General features: G+C 41.1%; 1 protein-coding gene across 4 annotated transcripts in view; it reads left to right on the top strand.

Moving 5' to 3' along the window:
• Positions 1-20,944, top strand: part of LOC135515933 (SPRY domain-containing SOCS box protein 4-like) — a 110,913-nt gene that overhangs the window by 20,355 nt on the left and 69,614 nt on the right. The window contains exon 3 of one of the 4 annotated variants that reach the window (XM_064939813.1): positions 20,501-20,850. The exons of 2 other annotated variants lie outside the window; for them this stretch is intronic. The gene's annotated coding sequence lies outside the window, so the exon portion shown is untranslated. Of the gene's footprint in view, positions 1-19,986; positions 20,851-20,944 lie in introns of those variants that run through there. One more of the 4 variants, XM_064939837.1, reaches the window with a different exon arrangement.

Below are 20,944 nucleotides of genomic sequence, written 5' to 3'. Positions count from 1 at the left end.
AAGATAAATAACTGCCTTAGTGGAGCACGTAATAACACCTTTGATTGGGATCGATTTCCCTGTTTGTGGGTGAAGGATCTACATTTATAAGTGCCATTGCATTGATCACAGCCATTACTTGTAATTTCCATCCAGTAGGGGCGCAAATAGACGTTGTTCAGGAATTTCTTGGGGTGGTAAATCAGAGCGTACCAATTGGTCTCAGATTTCTGCCCCGGGAGAATACGACCAAGGGAAGGTCCGAAAACACATTACCGAGACGTATCTTTTAAGCAAAGAAACATGGGCAGGGCTCAATATCTTGCTTGATAAACTAAAGACACACAGTCCTGTGGGTTCTGGGACCGTGTGAACGGTCTCCTACCTCTGATAGTCGTTTCAGCCGTCGGGTGCGGCATCTCGTTGATGCGTGTGCCTGTGGCCACCTCCGCCCTTCCGTCTGTCCAGTCTCTCGTTGAATAAAAAAACTACCACTGGAAGCCGATGAGGCGCTGGTTGTAAGAACTTTGATCAGACTGGGGTGGATCGAAGTAAGCGGCATCCCTACTGCGTCTGCCATGGAGAGGAGCAGCAGAACCTCCCTTGTCAGGGTTTCTCCAGAAGTAGACTTTATCCTCGGCCTTGTCTTTTTTGTCTTGGTTGAATTTCTTGATTTTTAAGTTCCTTTTATTTCTGTAGACAACTTGTCCTGGAGCGCTTGGTTAGTTTTCATCAGTTCATTGAATATGCCATCACCATTAACAGCTATTTGTAGAGCTGTGCGTTTGTCTTTTAAATTGTTATCCATGGCAATAAAATCCCTTTTCAACTGGTCAACAATTAATGTCATTAAATCAATAGAGCATTTGTTCAGGATGGCACACCAGCGCTCACAGAAATCCTCTGCGCTGTCCCAATGATGGTTCTTTTTGCCACCTCCGTCCCCGTGGAATAATGCCTTGATGGCCATAATCACTAAGAGTGACTATGTAGATGCGTTCTCGTCTGGCGCTTAGATACATGTAACCGTTCTTTCCAGAGGTCAGAATTACCTCCCGGTATGTCCAAAAGGGACTCCGAAACTATGATCTTATCACACTCCCTTTGGCTATATTCAAAGTTATCTTGTATGGGTCTATGACAAGTGTCAGGAAAATAATTATCATTCGGCATGGTTTTAAAAGCTTTTGTCGGTACGGTGCCGTTTACTGGGTAACGGAACAATCTAGATGAAAAAGAAACGCACACCTATTTAGGCGAGGTGCTGGCTAGCGGAGTAGAACTTAATTTTCAACACTCTAGGAGCTCAGATGAAAAAACAAACGTACCCTTTTATTTATTTTAGCAGTGTGGCAGCCACAATTTAGCGTTGGCGATGCGCCCGTCGTTAAATGCATATAGGGGAAACGTGCGTGTGCTGGTCATGCTCATGTCCGAGATGAGCTATCTGGGGACACGAGAGACAACTTGACCGACGCCAGTCGCCCGTCACGTTCTGCTCTGGAAAATGTCATGCTGGGATGGAGGAAAAAGGGGGGTTGGGGGGGGGTGGAGGGAGGCACAGGGAAAGATGGTGATGATATTGATAAGCATAGAGGGATGAAGAAAATAAACTAAGGCCACCCTGGGTCATTGGATAGATGGCTGTCAGTTCTGAGAAACAGCAGAGTGCGTGAGTGGGTGGGTGTCTGTCTGGGAGAGTGAATGAGACAGGGTGTTTGTCTTTGGGCATAGGTCATGCTGTGCCACTTTGCCTTGACCTGCTCATTGTATTGACAGGAGTTACTGGTAGCCCATAGAAAGGAACCAAGTGGTTTTCATAGAGCATTATACAACAATATGGAAACGCAAGTGCACCACCAGCATAGAGGTCGCCTGGATGGGATCGTCTACACACGTCTTGGTGTCTAGCCAACATTTAATAGCCCATTAATAATTTCCCCACATGTTAGCCTACATTAGTCGGTGCACGCACACAGTACTACAGGGTGCACATGTTACAGAACTCCATAGCAGCCCATATGTGTGTGTGGTGACCTCCTGTTACAGTGGCGCCATCAAGGGCTTTTGATTTAGTCTGGGCCTAGCACCCTGTCTAATCTGCTACAAAGACTGCAAGGGGTGGAGGGAAGAAAGAGATGGAAGGAAAGAATTGACGGCTTCTTACTACATTGACTTGATTCTACAGCATGACTGGTTTTAGACAGGAAGAGAGTATTGGCTAGAATCTTAATTTCCCTGTGAAATGGGCCTAATAATGTTCAAGAAATACACAGATCGACATAACTCAGTATTAAACTTCAAGGTATTTTAAAAAATATATTTATATATACAGTGCCTTGCGAAAGTGTTCGGCCCCCTTGAACTTTGCGACCTTTTGCCACATTTCAGGCTTCAAACATAAAGTTATAAAACTGTATTTTTTTGTGAAGAATCAACAAGTGGGACACAATCATGAAGTGGAACGACATTTATTGGATATTTCAAACTTTGTTAACAAATCAAAAACTGAAATTGGGCGTGCAAAATTATTCAGCCCCTTTACTTTCAGTGCAGCAAACTCTCTCCAGAAGTTCAGTGAGGATCTCTGAATGATCCAATGTTGACCTAAATGACTAATGATGATAAATACAATCCACCTGTGTGTAATCAAGTCTCCGTATAAATGCACCTGCACTGTGATAGTCTCAGAGGTCCGTTAAAAACGCAGAGAGCATCATGAAGAACGAGGAACACACCAGGCAGGTCCGAGATGATACAGTTGTGAAGAAGTTTAAAGCCGGATTTGGATACAAAAAGATTTCCCAAGCTTTAAACATCCCAAGGAGCACTGTGCAAGCGATAATATTGAAATGGAAGGAGTATCAGACCACTGCAAATCTACCAAGACCTGGCCGTCCCTCTAAACTTTCAGCTCATACAAGGAGAAGGCCCATGATCACTCTGGATGAACTGCAGAGATCTACAGCTGAGGTGGGAGACTCTGTCCATAGGACAACAATCAGTCGTATATTGCACAAATCTGGCCTTTATGGAAGAGTGGCAAGAAGAAAGCCATTTCTTAAAGATATCCATAAAAAGTGTTGTTTAAAGTTTGCCACGAGCCACCTGGGAGACACACCAAACATGTGGAAGAAGGTGCTCTGGTCAGATGAAACCAAAATTGAACTTTTTGGCAACAATGCAAAACGTTATGTTTGGCGTAAGAGCAACACAGCTCATCACACCATCCCCACTGTCAAACATGGTGGTGGCAGCATCATGGTTTGGGCCTGCTTTTCTTCAGCAGGGATAGGTAAGATGGTTAAAATTGATGGGAAGATGGATGGAGCCAAATACAGGACCATTCTGGAAGAGAACCTGATGGAGTCTGCAAAAGACCTGGGACGGAGATTTGTCTTCCAACAAGACAATGATCCAAAACATAAAGCAAAATCTACAATGGAATGGTTCAAAAATAAACATATCCAGGTATTAGAATGGCCAAGTCAAAGTCCAGACCTGAATCCAATCGAATCTGTGGAAAGAACTGAAAACTGCTGTTCACAAATGCTCTCCATCCAACCTCACTGAGCTCGAGCTGTTTTGCAAGGAGGAATGGGAAAAAAATTCAGTCTCTCGATGTGCAAAACTGATAGACATACCCCACAGCTGTAATCGCAGCAAAAGGTGGCGCTACAAAGTATTAACTTAAGGGGGCTGAATAATTTTGCACGCCCAATTTTTCAGTTTTTGATTTGTTAAAAAAGTTTGAAATATCCAATAAATGTCGTTCCACTTCATGATTGTGTCCCACTTGTTGTTGACTCTTCACAAAAAAATTAGTTTTATCTTTGTTTGAAGCCTGAAATGTGGCAAAAGGTCGCAAAGTTCAAGGGGGCCGAACACTTTCGCATGGCACTGTGTGTGTGTGTGTGTGTGTGTGTGTGTATGTGTATATATATGTGCAAGTCAGTGAAGAACAAAATCTTATTTACAATGACGGCCGAACCCGGACGATGCTGGGCCAATTGTGCGCCACCCTGTGGGACTCTTTAATCACGGCCAGATGTGATACAGCCTGGATTCAAACCAGAGACTAATGACGCCTCTTGCACTGCGATGCAGTGCCTTGGACCACTGTGCCACTCGAGCCCTATTATTTCATCCCAATTAGCACTTACTTTTCTATGTACGCGGAAGTGTGGGTGGGTGAGCGCGGGAGATTAATTTTGCTGGGGGGGTGGTGTGTGTTGAAAAGCCACCTTCTCTGTTTTTATATCATTAGCTGAAGAAGGTACCACAGAGGCATCCAGGTAGGCTGTGGCCCTCCACCCAAACACTGTAGTAGTTTGGCGGGCACCGGGTTCCTCCTCCTGGTTTATTCATTAATTCACTTTCTTGTTTCATTTGGGAGAAGGATCTAGGTCAGACCTTTTTATAGTGTGATACCGAGGAAAGATGTTATTTAATTACAGTCACAGTGCTAAACATGACAATCCATATGCTAGTATGAGAATGGTGAAGCCATGTTTCTATTGTTAGCTTGCCACCTGAATGTGTCAAGTTACATTGTTTCAAGTTGGATGTATTGTCAGTTTTGTGTTGAGGGGAAAACTTGTTTGCAGTTTTTATGGTGTTAGATAACGTTATTCCTGTGAAGAGATGTAGCAAGATAACAACGTTAATTCCACACTAGACAACCCATCTGGATAGACTTTCTATAGACTCACTCTGCTAAATGGTGGCACTGTAGGCCTTATAATGGTCGCTGGTGCAGCTCAAATAGGTATGTATTGCTGCTTTTGTTTTAGAGGACTATGTAGCCCTACGTACTCAAAAGCGTACTTCAAAGTAATGGGTCAGACCCACACATCCAGCACTCTTTAGACTGAGTGTAGAGTCCCGCCTTACACTGGGACCTTGACTAATTCAGGAAGGAGACCTATTGATTTCAGTCAAGCAGGGTCACCTTTTATCTACAGGAGAGCACAGGACACTGCTGCTGGCCTGGGGAGGCTGGATGGAAGGAGCAAGATTGAGGTAGATGGATGGAGGTTGACAATAGGCTAGGGCTGTCCCTGACGACGACAACAAATCTTGGTCTTCCGTTCTTTCAACCAATCGATTGGTCAATGTTTAAACTTGTATTTTTCCATATCGACACAACCTATGTTTGAATAAAATCAACAGTACAGTGTCCTTACTCAAGATTGACAGGAGCGCTCCAAACAAAAAATGATTAATAAATGTACAGCTTATAAATGGATTGAAATAAACCCAAACTTTTTTTCCTCACAAGTGTAACCTGGGTTGTGCTGTCTGCAAACAGTGTCCACGCCCACTATGACCATGGTAAAACTGTGGCGGTGATGAATACATTAACAGAAATTACCAGAACCAAACATTGTAGATTAGAAATGACGGTAATTAATAGTAAATGTACTTCTGGTGTGCCATCCCTGTGGTCTCCGCAATGGATTAGTCCAATCACAGGCATGAATCAGACAGGTGTCTTGTGTGCCATAACATCTAATTTAATATATTTGCCACTGCTCGACTAAAACAATCTTGGTCGACCAACAGCCTGTCGACTAAATTTGGTCAGCCCTACAGTAGGCTGCATTTATAGAGTGAAAGCATTGGAAGAGTTTCATGTTTTATCAGTAGTGGAACAAGTAGCCAATTGTTATACTTGAGTAAATGTACCTTTAAATTTTTTTTTATAGAAAATGACTCAAGTGAAAGTCACCCAGTAAAATACTACTTGAGTAAAAGTCAACGTATTTGGTTTTAATTATACTTAAGTATCAAAAGTAAAAATGTAAATGATTTTTCATATTTCTTATATAAAGCATTTCAGATGGCACTTTTTATTTTTTACAGATCGCAAGGGGGGCACACCAACACTGACATCATTAACAAATGAAGCATGTGTGTTTAGTGAATCTCCCAGATCAGCAGCAGTAGGGATGACCAGGGATGTTCTCTTGCTAATACTTTGCATTCAAAATAAACATACTTTTCGGTCTCAGGGAAAATGTATGGAGTAAAAAAGTAAATGTATTTTCTTTAGGAATGTAGTGAAGTAAAAGTTGTCAAATTATAAATATTAAAGTACAGACACTTTTTGTTGTGAGTAGCACTTTAAACGAAACTTTTTACTTGCATTTTATTGGTCGTACTGGATATTCACGGTGTACATCGCCCACTAAATGTTTACTTGCAGGTTCCTTCTCGACAATGCAACAACAGTAAGAAAAGAATACCAACACAAAGTAAATGGCAGTAGAATAAACATTTTAGCATAAGAGATTAGATGTATTGTTGACGGCCTAGTGAAGGATAAGTGTGAGAATTAAGATGGAGTTGGCCTGTAAATAGAGGGGATTTATAAATGGCTGGTTGATAGCATCCAGAAGACATTGGAAAGAGGGGGAATGTGCCTCTCCTAGAGGTGACATGTTTTCAACTGTAAATCTATATAAGTAGGGCAGTACCATGGAGGTTGTTTGGCTAGCCTTTTTAATGTTTTACCCTCTCACCGCTATAACCAACTGGTCCTATTTCATTCAGTTGGCTGTTCAGACTGGGCCACTGCCCCAGATCCCCAAATCTCTCTAATCCCTCTGGGATTTAAGACACTAAATCTCCAGGGAGCCGGAGCCAGAAAGCTTGAAGAAACAACACTGGTGGCTTGGTGGTGCAGAGCCATATAGAGTGAACTAAATCCACCATTTTGGCTCCAAACACCCCCCCCCCCCCATGGCAAAATAGTGTAGTTTACATTTGGTGGAAAAAATATATAGGCTAATTGCCCTGGAATCTCTGTCATGTAGAAGATTCTCGAACAAGTTTATTTTTATACCTTTTCAGACTTTACGGCAGACTTTCCCAACAGGTGGGAAAAAAACATCAGGATATCAGCTCTAAGTGATTTTATTTGAGCATCTGTTTCCAAGTATTCCCACGTGTAATCTGGCAATGTTTTTTAGAACCCAATTTATAACCACATTCTTGCAGGATAAACCTTTTATGTCTCCCGTGCAGGCAAGTTTAGGAGTGGCTGGATGTTAATTTGAATAAATCCATTAAATATACACATCACAAAGAAATCATTAGTGTTTCTTAGGACCTGCCTAAAACGAATAAGTATTAATGTATTTTCAAAAGAATAGAAAGGCATATTTTGAGATTAATTATGCTACTTGACTGTGCCATGCACATGAAATGAATAGTTTTCTTTAGGAATGACCTCATTTTAATCGACTGGTCGAGATTTCTTTAGTCAAGCAGAAGCAAAAAATAAATAAAATGGTGTATAAGACACCGGTCTGATTTTGTTCCTGTTTGGGTGGACTAATCCATTGTGGGGGTGGCACAGTCCATCATTCTGACATGTGCTATTGAAATCAGCATATTGTATATTGCTTATATTACATAAATGCGCTTTCTCCTGTGTTCAATAGCGGTCGCTGTCCACGGTTCTGAAACATCAGTGCGCTGTTGAAATGGTGCCTTTTTCCTAGACCATGTTGCTATGTGCAATTATAGCAAAGTTACCCTGCATGTTGGAGGCAGAAGTGGAGTTAGGAGACGAGAAAATGAAGGGCTGTTAAGAAAAGGTGAGGAGAGCGGAAACCCCCTCCTTAATTATGTCTGCCATCAACAGCCTAACTGTTAACTGCTCCTGGCTTTTATATATATATATATATATATATATATATACACTAATTAGACAGATCCTGCTTGTTGCCTGTGAGTGTTTGTTTAATAGCCTACTGATTCTGTGAGCACCAAACCTCATGCAACCACGTCGGCTGTTTCTAATCTTTGCTATAATAAAGGCTTTTCGTTAGAACTGCCTCGCTGGTATTGCATATTTTATTTATAGTTTACACTTCCAAATTGTCTGACAAATTTATATTCAGAAAACCCCACATTTTTCTTGATCTCCTTATCATTATAAGTAATGTTATCATTAGTAGGCTTAGTATAGCAGCCTTGTATAACTACCATTGAGCTGTAGGCCAAAGAGCGCATCCTGTTTAGTCTCTATACTGTAACTTACTTACACCTATATTTCAATACTTCTATAGGCTACTGTGTCAATCATTCCTTTTTTTTCATGTCATCACACAGCAAATGAGTCATTCATGATTTGAAATGCAATCAAGCATTTTAGGTATAAAATAACAAACCGACCCTTAAACAATTGGCATAAACAATTCCATGTCGTCAATTGCATTCCCAAATTCATGCTAGTTTTTAGTCTTTGCTGTAATAAAGGCCCCCCCCCCCAAAAAAAAAAAACATTAGAATGCTCTCTATTACGCTTATCATTTATTTTGTTTGTTGTTCCCCATGGTCAGAAAAATGACTATTGTAATCTAACCCGACCTGTTTGGCATGCATAATATGAACAACGCTTGCTCTTTACCAATTTTTTTTTTTTCTTGATCCATTATTTTCCACAATTAGTCAAATTTATGACTTCCCCCCCTTTACCTCCTGCACAACCAAACATTCCCCCATTTCGAGTTTGTCATGTCATCTGCATCCATTTTGCTGTTAAGGTGTTCAGAGTAACAGATTTATTGATGCGATTATGATAAGCTATAGTTTAGGCCTTATTGGTCACGTGTATTCAGACCCCTTGACTTTTTCCACTTTTTGTTACGTTGCAGCAATTTTTTTTCCCTTCATCAATTTACACACCCTACCCAAATAACACAACACACATTTTTGTTCATTAATCAGATGATGCACCTAGGTTACCCTGAAATGTTTGTGCGCCAAACGTTTGAACGAACCTACTCATTAAAGGGTTTTTCTTTATATTTACTATTTTCTACATTGTAGAATAATAGTGACGACATCAAAACTATGAAATGACATAGTAGTAACCAAAAAAAGTGTTTTCTATAAGACGAGGTGAGCGCTACCATCAGTCCTGTAAAGCATTCGGAGACCCTTCATATGTGGGGTTGCTTCTCAGCCAAGGGAGTGGGCTCACTCACAATTTTACCTAAGAACATAGCCATGAATAAAGAATGTTACCACCATATCCCCGAGAGCAACTTTTTCCCAACCATCCAGGAACAGTTGGGTGACGAACAATGCTTTTTCCAGCATGATGGAGCACCTTGCCATAAGGCAAAAGTGATAACGAAGTGGCTCGGGAAACAAAACATCTATATTTTGGGTCCATGGCCAGGAAACTTCCCAGACCTTAACCTCTCGCGTCGAGCAATCCCGTATCCGGGAGCGTAATCATAGCCTCAAGCTCATTAGCATAACGCAACGTTAACTATTCATGAAAATCGCAAATGAAATAAATTTGGCTCACAAGCTTAGCCTTTTGTTAACAACACTGTCATCTCAGATTTTCAAAATATGCTTTTCAACCATAGCTACACAAGCATTTGTGTAAGAGTATTGATAGCTAGCATAGCATTAAGCCTAGCATTCAGCAGGCAACATTTTCACAAAAACAAAAGCATTCAAATAAAATAATTTACCTTGTTTTCAATGAGGAGACTCTCAGTTCGATAGCAAATGTTCAGTTTTTCCAAAAAGATTATTTGTGTAGGAGAAATCGCTCTGTTTTGTTCATCACGTTTGGCTAAGAAAAAACCCCGAAAATTCAGTCATTACAATGCCAAACTTTTTTCCAAATTAACTCCATAATATCGACAAACATGGCAAACGTTGTTTAGAATCAATCCTCAAGGTGTTTTTCACATATCTATTCGATGATAAATCATTTGTGGCAGTTCTCCTCTGAACCAAATGGAAAATGCGCAATTTCGCCCGAGGACACCAAGCGGACACCTGGTAAATGTTGTCTCTTATGGTCTATCTTCCAATGATATGCCTACAAATACGTCACAATGCTGCAGACACCTTGAGGAAACGACAGAAAGTGTAGGCTCATTCCTGGCGCATTCACAGCCATATAAGGAGACATTGGAACACAGCGCATTCAAAATCTGGGCCATTTCCTGTGTGAAATTTCATCTTGGTTTCACCTGTAGCATTAGTTATGTGGCACTCGCAGACAATATCTTTGCAGTTTTGGAAACGTCAGTGTTTTCTTTCCAAAGCTGTCAATTATATGCATAGTTGAGCATCTTTTCGTGACAAAATATCTTGTTTAAAACGGGAACGTTTTTTTTAATCTAATATTTAAAAGAGCACCCCCTATATCGAAGTTAATCCCATTTGAGAACTTGTGGTCAATCCTCAATAGGTGGGTGGACAAACAAAAACCCACATTCTGACAAACTCCAAGCATTGATTATGCAAGAATGGGCTGCCATCAGTCAGGATGTGGCCCAGAAGTTAATTGACAGCATGCCAGGGTGGATTGCAGAGGTCTTGAAAAAGAAGGGTCAACACTGCAAATATAGACTCTTTGCATCAACTTCATGTAATTGTCAAAAGCCTTTGACACTTATGAAATGCTTGTAATTATACTTCAGTATTCCATAGTAACATCTGACAAAAATATCTAAAGACACTGAAGCAGCAAACTTTGGAAGTTAATATTTTTGTCATTCTCAACTTTTGGCCACGACTGTAGCTACTTTGAAGAATCTCATATTTTTTTTTATATACTTTTCTGGTTACCATGTGATTCCACATGTATTTCATAGTTTTGATGTCTTCACTATTATTCAATGTATAAAATAGTATAAACGCTTTAATGAGTAGGTGTCAACTTAACGTGTGTGCTGCTGTTCAGAAGTTTGGGGTCACTTAGAAATGTTTTCGAAAGAAAAGCTTAATGTTTTTTGGGGGGTCTATTTTAAAATTGCATCAAATTGATCCGAGTGTAGACATTTAATGTTGTAAATGACTATAGCAGCTAGAATGTTTTTACTCTTTTAAAAAAAAATTTTTTAATGGATTATCTACAGAGGCCCACTTCTTTTTATTGGCCAGTCTGAGATATGGCTTTGTCTTTGCAACTCTGCCTAGAAGGCCAGCATCTCGGAGTTGCCTCTTTACTGATGTTGGGACTGGTATTTTGCAGGTACTATTTAATGAAGCTGCCAGTTGAGGACTTGTGAGGTGGCTGTTTCTCAAACTAGGTACTCTAATGTACTTGTCCTCTTGCTCAGTTGTGCACCGGGGCCTCCCACTCCTCTTTCTATTCTGGTTAGCCAGTTTGTGCTGTTCTGTGAAGGGAGTAGTACACAGCGTTGTATGAGATCTTCAGTTTCTCTGCATTTTTTTTTGTGCTTCTTTAATCAGATCGACAGTTTTCAGCTGTGCTAACATAATTGCAAAAGGGTTTTCTAATGTTCAATTAGCCTTTTTAAAATGATAAACTTGGATTAGCTAACACAACGTGCCATTGCAACACAAGAGTGATTGCTGTTAATGTGCCCCTTTACGCCTAGGTAGATATCACCTAAAAATAAAACTACAAAAGATCCTTGCTTTCATCGATCCAATAGTGTGAGATCAGTGATGCGATATTTTACAACATTAACGATGTCTACGTTGTATTTCGGATCCATTTGATATTTTAATGGACAAAAAATGTGTTCAAAAACAATTTGTAAGTTACCCCAAACCTTTGAGTATGTGTGTATATCACCTTAGCCAAATACATTTAAACTCAGTTTTTCACAATTCCTGACTTTTAATCCCAGTAAAAATTCCCTGTCTTAGGTCAGTTAGGATCACCACTTTATTTTAAAAATGTGAAATGTCAGAATAATAGTAGAGAGAATTATTATTTCAGCTTTTATTCCTTTCATCACATTCCCAGTGGGTCAGAAGTTTACAAACACTCAATTAGTATTAGGCAGCATTGCCTTTAAATTGTTTAACTTGGGTCAAATGTTTTGGGTAGTCCCCCACAAGCTTCCCACAATAAGTTGGGTGAATTGTGGCCCATTTCTCCTGACAGAGCTGGTGTAACTGAGTCAGGTTTGTAGGCATCCTTGCTCACACACGCTTTTTCAGTTCTGCTACAAATTTTCTATAGGATTGAGGTCAGGGCTTTGTGATGGCCACTCCAATACCTAGACTTTGTTGTCCTTAAGCCATTTTGCCACAACTCTGGATGTATGCTTGGGGTCATTGTCCATTTTGGAAGACCCATTTGTGACCAAGCTTTAACTGATGTCTTGAGATGTTGCTTCAATATATCCACATTTTCCTGCCTCATGATGCCATCTCTTTTTTGTGAAGTGGATGCAGCAAAGCACCCCACAGCATGATGCTCCCACCCCTTTCCTTCACTGTTGAGATGGTGATCTTTGGCTTGCAAGCCTCCCCCCTTTTCCTCCAAAAATAATGATGGTCATTATAGACAAACCGTTATATTTTTGTTTCATCAGACCAGAGGACATTTCTCCAAAAAGTACAATCTTTGTCCCCATGTGCAGATGCAAACCGTAGTTTTTATGGCGGTTTTGGTGCAGTGGCTTCCTTGCTGAGCGGCCTTTTGGGGTATTTCGATATAGGACTTGTATTACTGTGGATATAGATACTTTTGTACCCGTTTCCTCCAGCATCTTCACAAGGTCCTTTGCTGCTGTTCTGGGATTGATTTGCACTTTTCGCACCAAGGTGCATTCATCTCTAGGAGACCGACTGCGTCTCCTTTCTGAGCGGCATGTCGGCTGTGTGGTCCCATGGTGTTTATTCTTGCGTACTATTGTTTGTTCAGATGAATGTTATACCTTCAAGCGTTTGGAAATTGCTGCCAAGGATGAACCAGACTTGTGGAGGTCCACAATTATTTTTCTGAGGTCTTGGCAGATTTCTTTTGATTTTCCTGTGGTGTCATGAAGGTGGGCCTTGAAATACATCCAATTGACTCCAATTATGTCAATTAGTCTACCAGAAGCTTCTAAAGCCAAGACTTAATTTTCTGGAATTTTCCAAGCTGTTTAAATGCACAGGCAACTTAGTGTATGTGGGGCGGCAGCCTAGTGGTTAGAGCGTTGGACTAGTAACCGGAAGGTTGCGAGTTCAAACCCCCGAGCTGACAAGGTACAAATCTGTCGTTCTGCCCCTGAACAGGCAGTTAACCCACTGTTCCCAGGCCGTCATTGAAAATAAGAATTTGTTCTTAACTGACTTGCCTGGTTAAATAAAGGTGTAAAAAAAAATAATAATAATAAAAAATAAAAAAAAAAATGTAAACTTCTGACCCACTGGAAATGTGATTACAGTGAAATAATCTGTCTGTAAACAATTGTTGGAAAAATTAGATGTTCTAACCGACTTGCTTAAACTATAGTTTGTTAAGAACTAGAAATTTGTGGAGTGGTTGAAAAATGAGTTTTAATGACTCCAACCTAAGTGTATGTAAACTTCTGACTTCAACTGTATGCATGTCTCTAACTAACACACACACACACACACACACTTCTCATCTTTTGGTTCGTTTATATTCCGTTGCCATGCTTGGTGGCAGTGTTATTATCCTTTGCTTGTGGATAGCTAGCTACAGCTACAAAGTCACTATCTCTGCAGCCAGAATAACAGCAAAGTTTATTCTGGTGCATTTGTTTAAGCTGTTTATCCAGTTTATACCACAGTTGCCAAAGAACAATACTAAGCCCATATTTACTGGTAGAAATATATATATATTATTTTCGTTTGTATAAGGAAATACCTACTTTCTCATCTTTTGGTTGCTATAGATGCGATCAATATTTATGGACGTGATCCAGTCGTTCTTTATGTTCCGTTGTTGTGCTCGCTGGCAACTTTCTTATGCCTTGCTTGCCAGCTAGCTACAGCTAGCACAGTCCTCGTTGGACCTGCGTTTACAATGTATCCAATTTCAGTATGTGTGGTGGTTGGTTTAGCTTTCTGTAACTTTGTAGCAAGTACGGTCTCCATGTGTAGGCGCATATTGCTAGGTGTACCGATATCTGTTTTTAATATCCATTATAGAATGCCCTTCTTGCCAATCAGAAACAAGTATTCAACAATGTTGTGGTATAATGAAAAATATAGCAGAATAAGATGCAAATAATAATTTTCCCACATCTTGTGTCACGGCAACATGTTAACTGCTGTCATATAAAGTGATATTTTGAAACTGAGCCCACTTCACCTCTTAATTACACTCCCTCCGCTTTGTTCGGGAGCAGGCGAAAGGTCTTAAATTATTATTATTTTTTAAATATTGAGTACTTTCATCGTGATCCGTTTTTAAATTTTCATTTTTAGAAAATAATAGCATTCTATATTTTCAAAAGCATTTGCGTCTTGTGCTCATATTTCACAACCGCCCCCAAGCTATTTGGTCTATACTTGATTTAGGCTACGTTATTGCACGCTAAATATTTCTGATCAGTGGTAGTTAGTATAGCTCATCTATTCAGCGACAAACAGATGAGCTATACCACCTCCGCTTATTTGCCCAGCCAGAGAATTAACCAAATATACAGGCCCGAGATTCAGTGAAACAGAGTCACAGGCTTTTGGTCAGGAGTAGCCCTAGACTACTACGTGACTGAAGAGCAAAATAATCCACATGCTGGCAAAATGTTCTGATCAGTGCTAATGAATGAGCCAACTAGACAAGATGGTCATCAGCAGCACTCACCTCTCATCTCAGCTAACATTTCCACACCATAATTGTAGCCTAACCAGTATCCCAACAGTGCAAAATCTATACGCGTACTTCTCTTTTGGTTGAATGAAATATCGGACTTTTTTTTTTTTTTTTTTTTTATCAAGACGCGTCCCCCACACTTGTCTCGAAGCAGCGACGTGGTGCTGAAATAGTTGAACACGCGGTCGGCCATTGCTTCAGATGTTCTATAACAATTGTTTGGCTTTGGGAGTTTCCGTTAGCTACAGTTTGATGCCTTCAATTGCATTAGCCTACTTTATTCCAATATTTTCAGCATTCAGTGATATTTATTCCCACTGTAATTCTTCATGGATCCATCCAGTTGTGGTTATGAAAACAGTGTGTGGTGGGCTATGTGAAAGAAGGATGAAGTGACATGCCTCCCAAAGTTTGGAACTGTCAGGAGGATAGTAGTAACGGGTGTGTGTGTGTGTGTGCCAATGCCGCCTCAGCATTACGGCTATGTACTAAGCCATAGGCAGAACTTGACCGTAATCGTGATTAGTTTGTTTGGCTGGGGGAAAAAAGTATAGACTTTGTCCCCGGTGAATCCTTCCAGATAGAGAATTTGGTGAGATGCTTGGTTCAAAAATGTATTGGTTTGAAAGGTATATTAAAAGAGAGCGGGAGAGACATTCATTTATTTTCAAAAGTAGATATACATTCTCCATTCTATTTATCTATTTCAATCCGCTCTATTTATATCCATGATTCCACATCTGTTCTGCTCTTCAGTGGTAGTCCTTAGCCTGACCCTCGACCCAGATGTACGTAGCCTAGCGACTAGCCTTCTGTTTGGTGAGCTGGATTGAGCCTCCTTATCGACTTGCTCTCTGAAGCAATCAGCTCTGTTGTGACGCCTTTGCCTCAGCTCCACTTCAAACGTGTCCATGACTAACACAGCGATAAGGTGACCCTCAACCTGCTCCACTCAATTCACTCAGGGAAAAAAAAAAAGCAATAGGCTCTGTTCTGATACTTTTAAAATGCTTCCTTTTTCCATCTTTCCTCCCTTCCGTCCTTACTTGAGGTCATCACTGATCTCACACTATTGGATTGATGAAAGCAAGGATCTAGTAGACGGCTAGGCCTACATGGTGATGCCCTCAAGTGAGGGGAGGAGCTGAAGATGCATTTTACAAGTAGCCTATTCGAACAGGGCATACCTACACACTCGAGGACAGAAACTGCTCCTCTCGGGCCTCTGGGAAATTTAGCAGTGATATAGAATGAGGGTTTCTGCCGTCGACTGGTTGGGTATGTGGATTAAGTGAAAGATGGGAGATGGGATGGAGTGGAGGTGGACATGTAACGATAGGAACCCAGCTCATTACACTATTCCTATATTTGACCTACTTCCCCCTTCATACCCTCAATTCCCCCCCCCCCCTTTTCTGTCTTAATGAGGGAAGTTGTCTTTTGCGTGCATCTATCCCGGTCTGTTGACAGCGTGTGTGTGTGTGTGTGTGTGTGTGTGTGTGTGTGTGTGTGTGCCTTCCTCTGTGGTTGTCATAGAAATGTTAGGACATCTTCATAGGGTTCTGGGTTCATGTGTTGGAATGGATAACGAATGAGAAGCCTTTGTTTCTCGCAGGATATTCATTGATTTGCCCTTAAGGGCAATTCCACCACTTCTCAATCTCCAGCACCATACCAGTGTCTATATATGTGGAAACACTGTTTCTATGATCTGTGGTTGAATTATTTAAAAAAAAAACGTGCAACCAGTTTCTTGCCAGAGGGTGGGTATTTTCTTACTCGCCACGTCACCATAAATCTGTTTTTGAATATCATTGTTTTTAAAATGTTAAGACTTGATGTGCAAAAAAATGTTTTTAACTACAAAATGTAGAAACATGCCGTTTTCACATGTGGACACTGGTATGGTGCTAGAGATGATGAATATCAGGTTGAAAATCAAATCACATTTCAGAACTTGACAGGCCTGCACAGAGCCCTGACTTCAACTCCATCGAACAGCTTTGGGATGAATTGGAATGCCGACTGCGAGCCAGGTCGAATTGCGTGATCTTACCAACACTCTTGTGGCTGAATGGAAGCAAGTCCCTGGAGCAACGTTTCAACATCTAGTGGAAGGCCTTCCCAGAAGAGTGCAGGCTGTTATCATAGCAAAGAGGGGGACCGACTTAATTTAATGCCCATGATTTTGAAAGGATGTTTGAGCAGGTGTCCATACTTTTGGTCATGTAGTGTATGTGCTGTACATATACAGTGGGGTAAAAAAGTATTTAGTCAGCCACCAATTGTGCAAGTTCTCCCACTTAAAAAGATGAGAGGCCTGTAATTTTCATCATAGGTACACTTCAACTATGACAGACAAATGAGGGGAAAAAATCCAGAAAATCACATTGTAGGATTTTCAATGAATTTATTTGCAAATTATGGTGGAAAATAAGTATTTGGTCACCTACAAACAAGCACGATTTCTGGCTCTCACAGACCTGTAACATTTTCTTTAAGAGGCTCCTCTATCCTCCACTCGTTACCTGTATTAATGGCACCTGTATGAACTTGTTATCAGTATAAAAGACACCTGTCCACAACCTCAAACAGTCACACTCCAAAACCAAAGAGCTGTCAAAGGACAACAAACAAAATTGTAGACCTGCACCAGGCTGGGAAGACTAAATCTGCAATTAGGTAAGCAGCTTGGTTTGAAGAAATCACCTCTGGGAGCAATTATTAGGAAATGGAAGACCACTGATAATCTCCCTCGATCTGGGGCTCCACGCAAGATCTCACCCTGTGGGGTCAAAATGATCACAAGAACGGTGAGCAAAAATCCCAGAACCACACGGGGGGACCTAGTGAATGACATGCAGAGAGCTGGGACAAAGTAACAAAGCCTACCATCAGTAACACATTACGCCGCCAGGGACTCATCCTGCAGTGCCAGACGTGTCCCCTGCTTAAGCCAGTACATGTCCAGGCCCGTCTGAAGTTTGCTAGAGAGCATTTGGATTATCCAGAAGAAGATTGGGAGACTGTCATATAGTCAGATGAAACAAAAATAATTTTGGGGTAAAAACTCAACTCGTCGTGTTTGGAGGACAAAGAATGCTGAGTTGCATCCAAAGAACACCATACCTACTGTGAAGCATGGGGGTGGAAACATCATGCTTTGGGGCTGTTTTTCTGCAAAGGGACCAGGACGACTGATCCATGTAAAGGAAAGAATGAATGGGGCCAAGTATCGTGAGATTAAGTGAAAACCTCCTTCCATCAGCAAGGGCATTGAAGATGAAACGTGGCTGGGTCTTTCAGCATGACAATGATCCCAAACACACCGCCTGGGCAACGAAGGAGTGGCTTCGTAAGAAGCATTTCAAGGTCCTGGAGTGGCCTAGCCAGTCTCCAGATCTCAACCCCATAAATCTTTGGAGGGAGTTGAAAGTCTGTGTTGCCCAGCAACAGCCCCAAAACATCACTGCTCTAGAGGAGATCTGCATGGAGGAATGGGCCAAAATACCAGCAACAGTGTGTGAAGACTTACAGAAAACGTTTGACCTCTGTCATTGCCAACAAAGGGTATATAACGAAGTATTGAGAAACTTTTGTTATTAACCAAATACTTATTTTCCACCATAATTTGCAAATAAATTCCTAAAAAATCCTACAATGTGATTTTCTGGATTTAAATATTTTTTTCCCCATTTTGTCTGTCATAGTTGAAGTGTACCTATGATGGAAATTACAGGACTCATCATTTTTAAGTGGGAGAACTTGCACAATTGGTGGCTGACTAAATATTTTTTTGCCCCACTGTAACTAGGAATAAAGTGACGGCTAAACTCCTGATGAGTTGGTGCAAAAAGGGTCAATGCAGATCGTCCGTGTAGCTATTTGCTTAACTATTTAGTGGTCCTATGGCTTGGGGGTAGAAGCTGTTCTGTTGCTTCGGGGTCTATTGGCTTTCAGTTTCATATGGGTATCAGCTCCGTCATAGGAATGTGGCATCTCATCGTAGCTTTCTTATTTGGATACCTTTTTTATACTGTAGCTTTAAGATGGATGTATGGAATCAAATGTTCTTGCTTGCGTAAACACGTTTTGCAGATGTTATCTCGGGTGTCGTGAAATGCTTATTTCCCTTGCGCCAACAGTGCCGTAATGCCTAACAATGCAAAGCAATAGAGCCCCACAGTGGAGGTGTCATAATAACAGGGAAATGGTTCCAATCGATTTTCCACCATTTTTCCAATAGGGGATTTTAGAAACACTTAAAATAAGGACTGTTTGGTGTAGGTTTACCCTGCCGTGACATTTTGATAACTGTGTAAATCTTTCTCGCAAATGTGACTTCTTAAAATGTATATTTTTTATATAATTATTTTAGTTTTACCACCCCAACAAATCCACAGATGATGCCATCTCTATTGCACTCAACACTGCCCTTTCCCACCTGGACAAAAGGAACACCTATGTGAGAATGCTATTCATTGAGTAAAGCTCAGCGTTCAACACCATAGTGTCCTCAAAGCTCATCACATAGCTAAGGACCCTCAGACTAAACAACTGGATCCTCAACTTCCTGACGGGGCACCCCCAGGTGGTAAGGGGCGTGATCCTCAACATGGAGGCCCCTCAGGGGTGTGTGCTCAGTCCCCTCCTGTACTCCCTGTTTACCCACGACTGCATGGCCAGGCACGACTCCAACACCAAGTTTGCCGATGACATAACAAGGGTAGGCCTGATCACCGACAACGATGAGACAGCCTATTAGGAGGTCAGAGACCTGGCTGTGTGATGCCAGGACAACAATCTGTCCCTCAACGTGATCAAGACAAAGGAGATGATTGTGGCCTACAGGAAAATGAGGAAATAAATAAATTCTCATCGTCAAACCAGGATAAGCCTATATGACACGCAGACCATTATTTGAAGTGTTTATAAAATCCTCTAAGGTAAAGGGAGTGGTGAAAAATGATTGGAACCATTTATGGGTACTATGACTCATACTGTTGTACTCTATATACTCTATATTAGAATGAGGAATGTCAGAGTCCGGAATATAAATATACAGGTGTGCCCTTAATTGGAATGAGGAGCCTTGTATGCAATGTTTTAAAAGGGCTCTATTACTGATACTGTAAAAGTTATTGATTTGGTTTCTAAAGCTGAGCTGAGATCTTCGAAAACAAGATTATTATTATTTTAAATCTGTTTTGTGGAGATTGTGTGCCTGCATGTTTGTGTGTTTACGCATGCGTGTGTTTCTGTGTGTGAGGGAGAGACCTGTCTTCCCACTAATTCCAGGGTAAAGTGGCTTATTTAGCTCCACAGCCCACCCCGGTCTTGAGGAAATGGAGAAACCATAAACCAGACAGCCAGCCTCATGGGCTTTCCCCTGGCCTGGGCCGTGCAGCAAAGTGCTGAGTGTGTCAGCGTTTTCTCTCTCTGTTTGTATGTGTGTGTACTCTAAGTGTGTGCGTGATGTGCAAAGAGCCCCCATCTGAAAAGCCTCTTTGACCGACAGTTCTGTGTTTATGTAAAGATACTCTCTCATGAAAATACACTTTTGACAAAAATGACACTGTTTGTGCGTGGGCATGTTGGTGTGTGTATGTTTTATGAATCTGAATAAGATGAACCTACAACTCTATTTGCCAAACACACACCACACACTTTCCTGTCCACTTCATTCACATTGAGGGTGATATTTTAAACCTGAAACCATTAAAGAAAAGTCTCTAGCAAATTGAGTTTCAAAACCGTGGTGCATATGCAAAAATTCCACTCTGTCCGACTAAGATGTCTCTCTTTTTTCCCTCGTTTGTTCTCTATTGCTCCTTTATTGTTCCTCAAGCAAGGGGGAGGCCGATGACATGACGACTTCCCATCAAGCCAACTCCTTGAATGCCTTCTCCTTGAAGTTGGCATTTGTCTAAAACTCTTTTTACCCTTTAGTGTGTGTGCACCTCATGGTGTTTATACTTGGGATATCGCTTTTCAACAGGAAAAGGACGTCTCAGGGATTCAGGGAGGGTAAGCTGATCCTAGATCTGTGCCTCAGGGCAACTTCCACTGGGAGCCATGTCTGCTGTTGAATACTATCGGTTCACATTTGTCTTGTATTTCACACACTCAATTTGCATCATTCCATGTGTTGTTTTCTCTGAGGTTGGAACCCGTTCCAAAATGGACCCGGGCTTACTCAAATAAATAACAATTTAAAATCTGGAAACCCAATCCGAACAGACCCGAGGACAACCAGACCTGGCCCCGTATAGACCCGGTTGTGTCCAGATCTGATCCAAGTGAGGGAAGTGGCAGAATAATAAAATAAAAAATATTGTTTTTAACTTAAGCTGTTGATGCGCACACAGAGATCAGCAGGTGGGGAGAGGGGCT

The sequence above is a fragment of the Oncorhynchus masou genome, chromosome 3, assembly GCF_036934945.1.
Source record: "Oncorhynchus masou masou isolate Uvic2021 chromosome 3, UVic_Omas_1.1, whole genome shotgun sequence".
Lineage (NCBI taxonomy): Eukaryota > Metazoa > Chordata > Actinopteri > Salmoniformes > Salmonidae > Oncorhynchus > Oncorhynchus masou.
The sequence above is the reverse complement of the archived record's forward strand: the minus strand, read 5'-3'. Positions and strand labels throughout refer to the sequence as shown.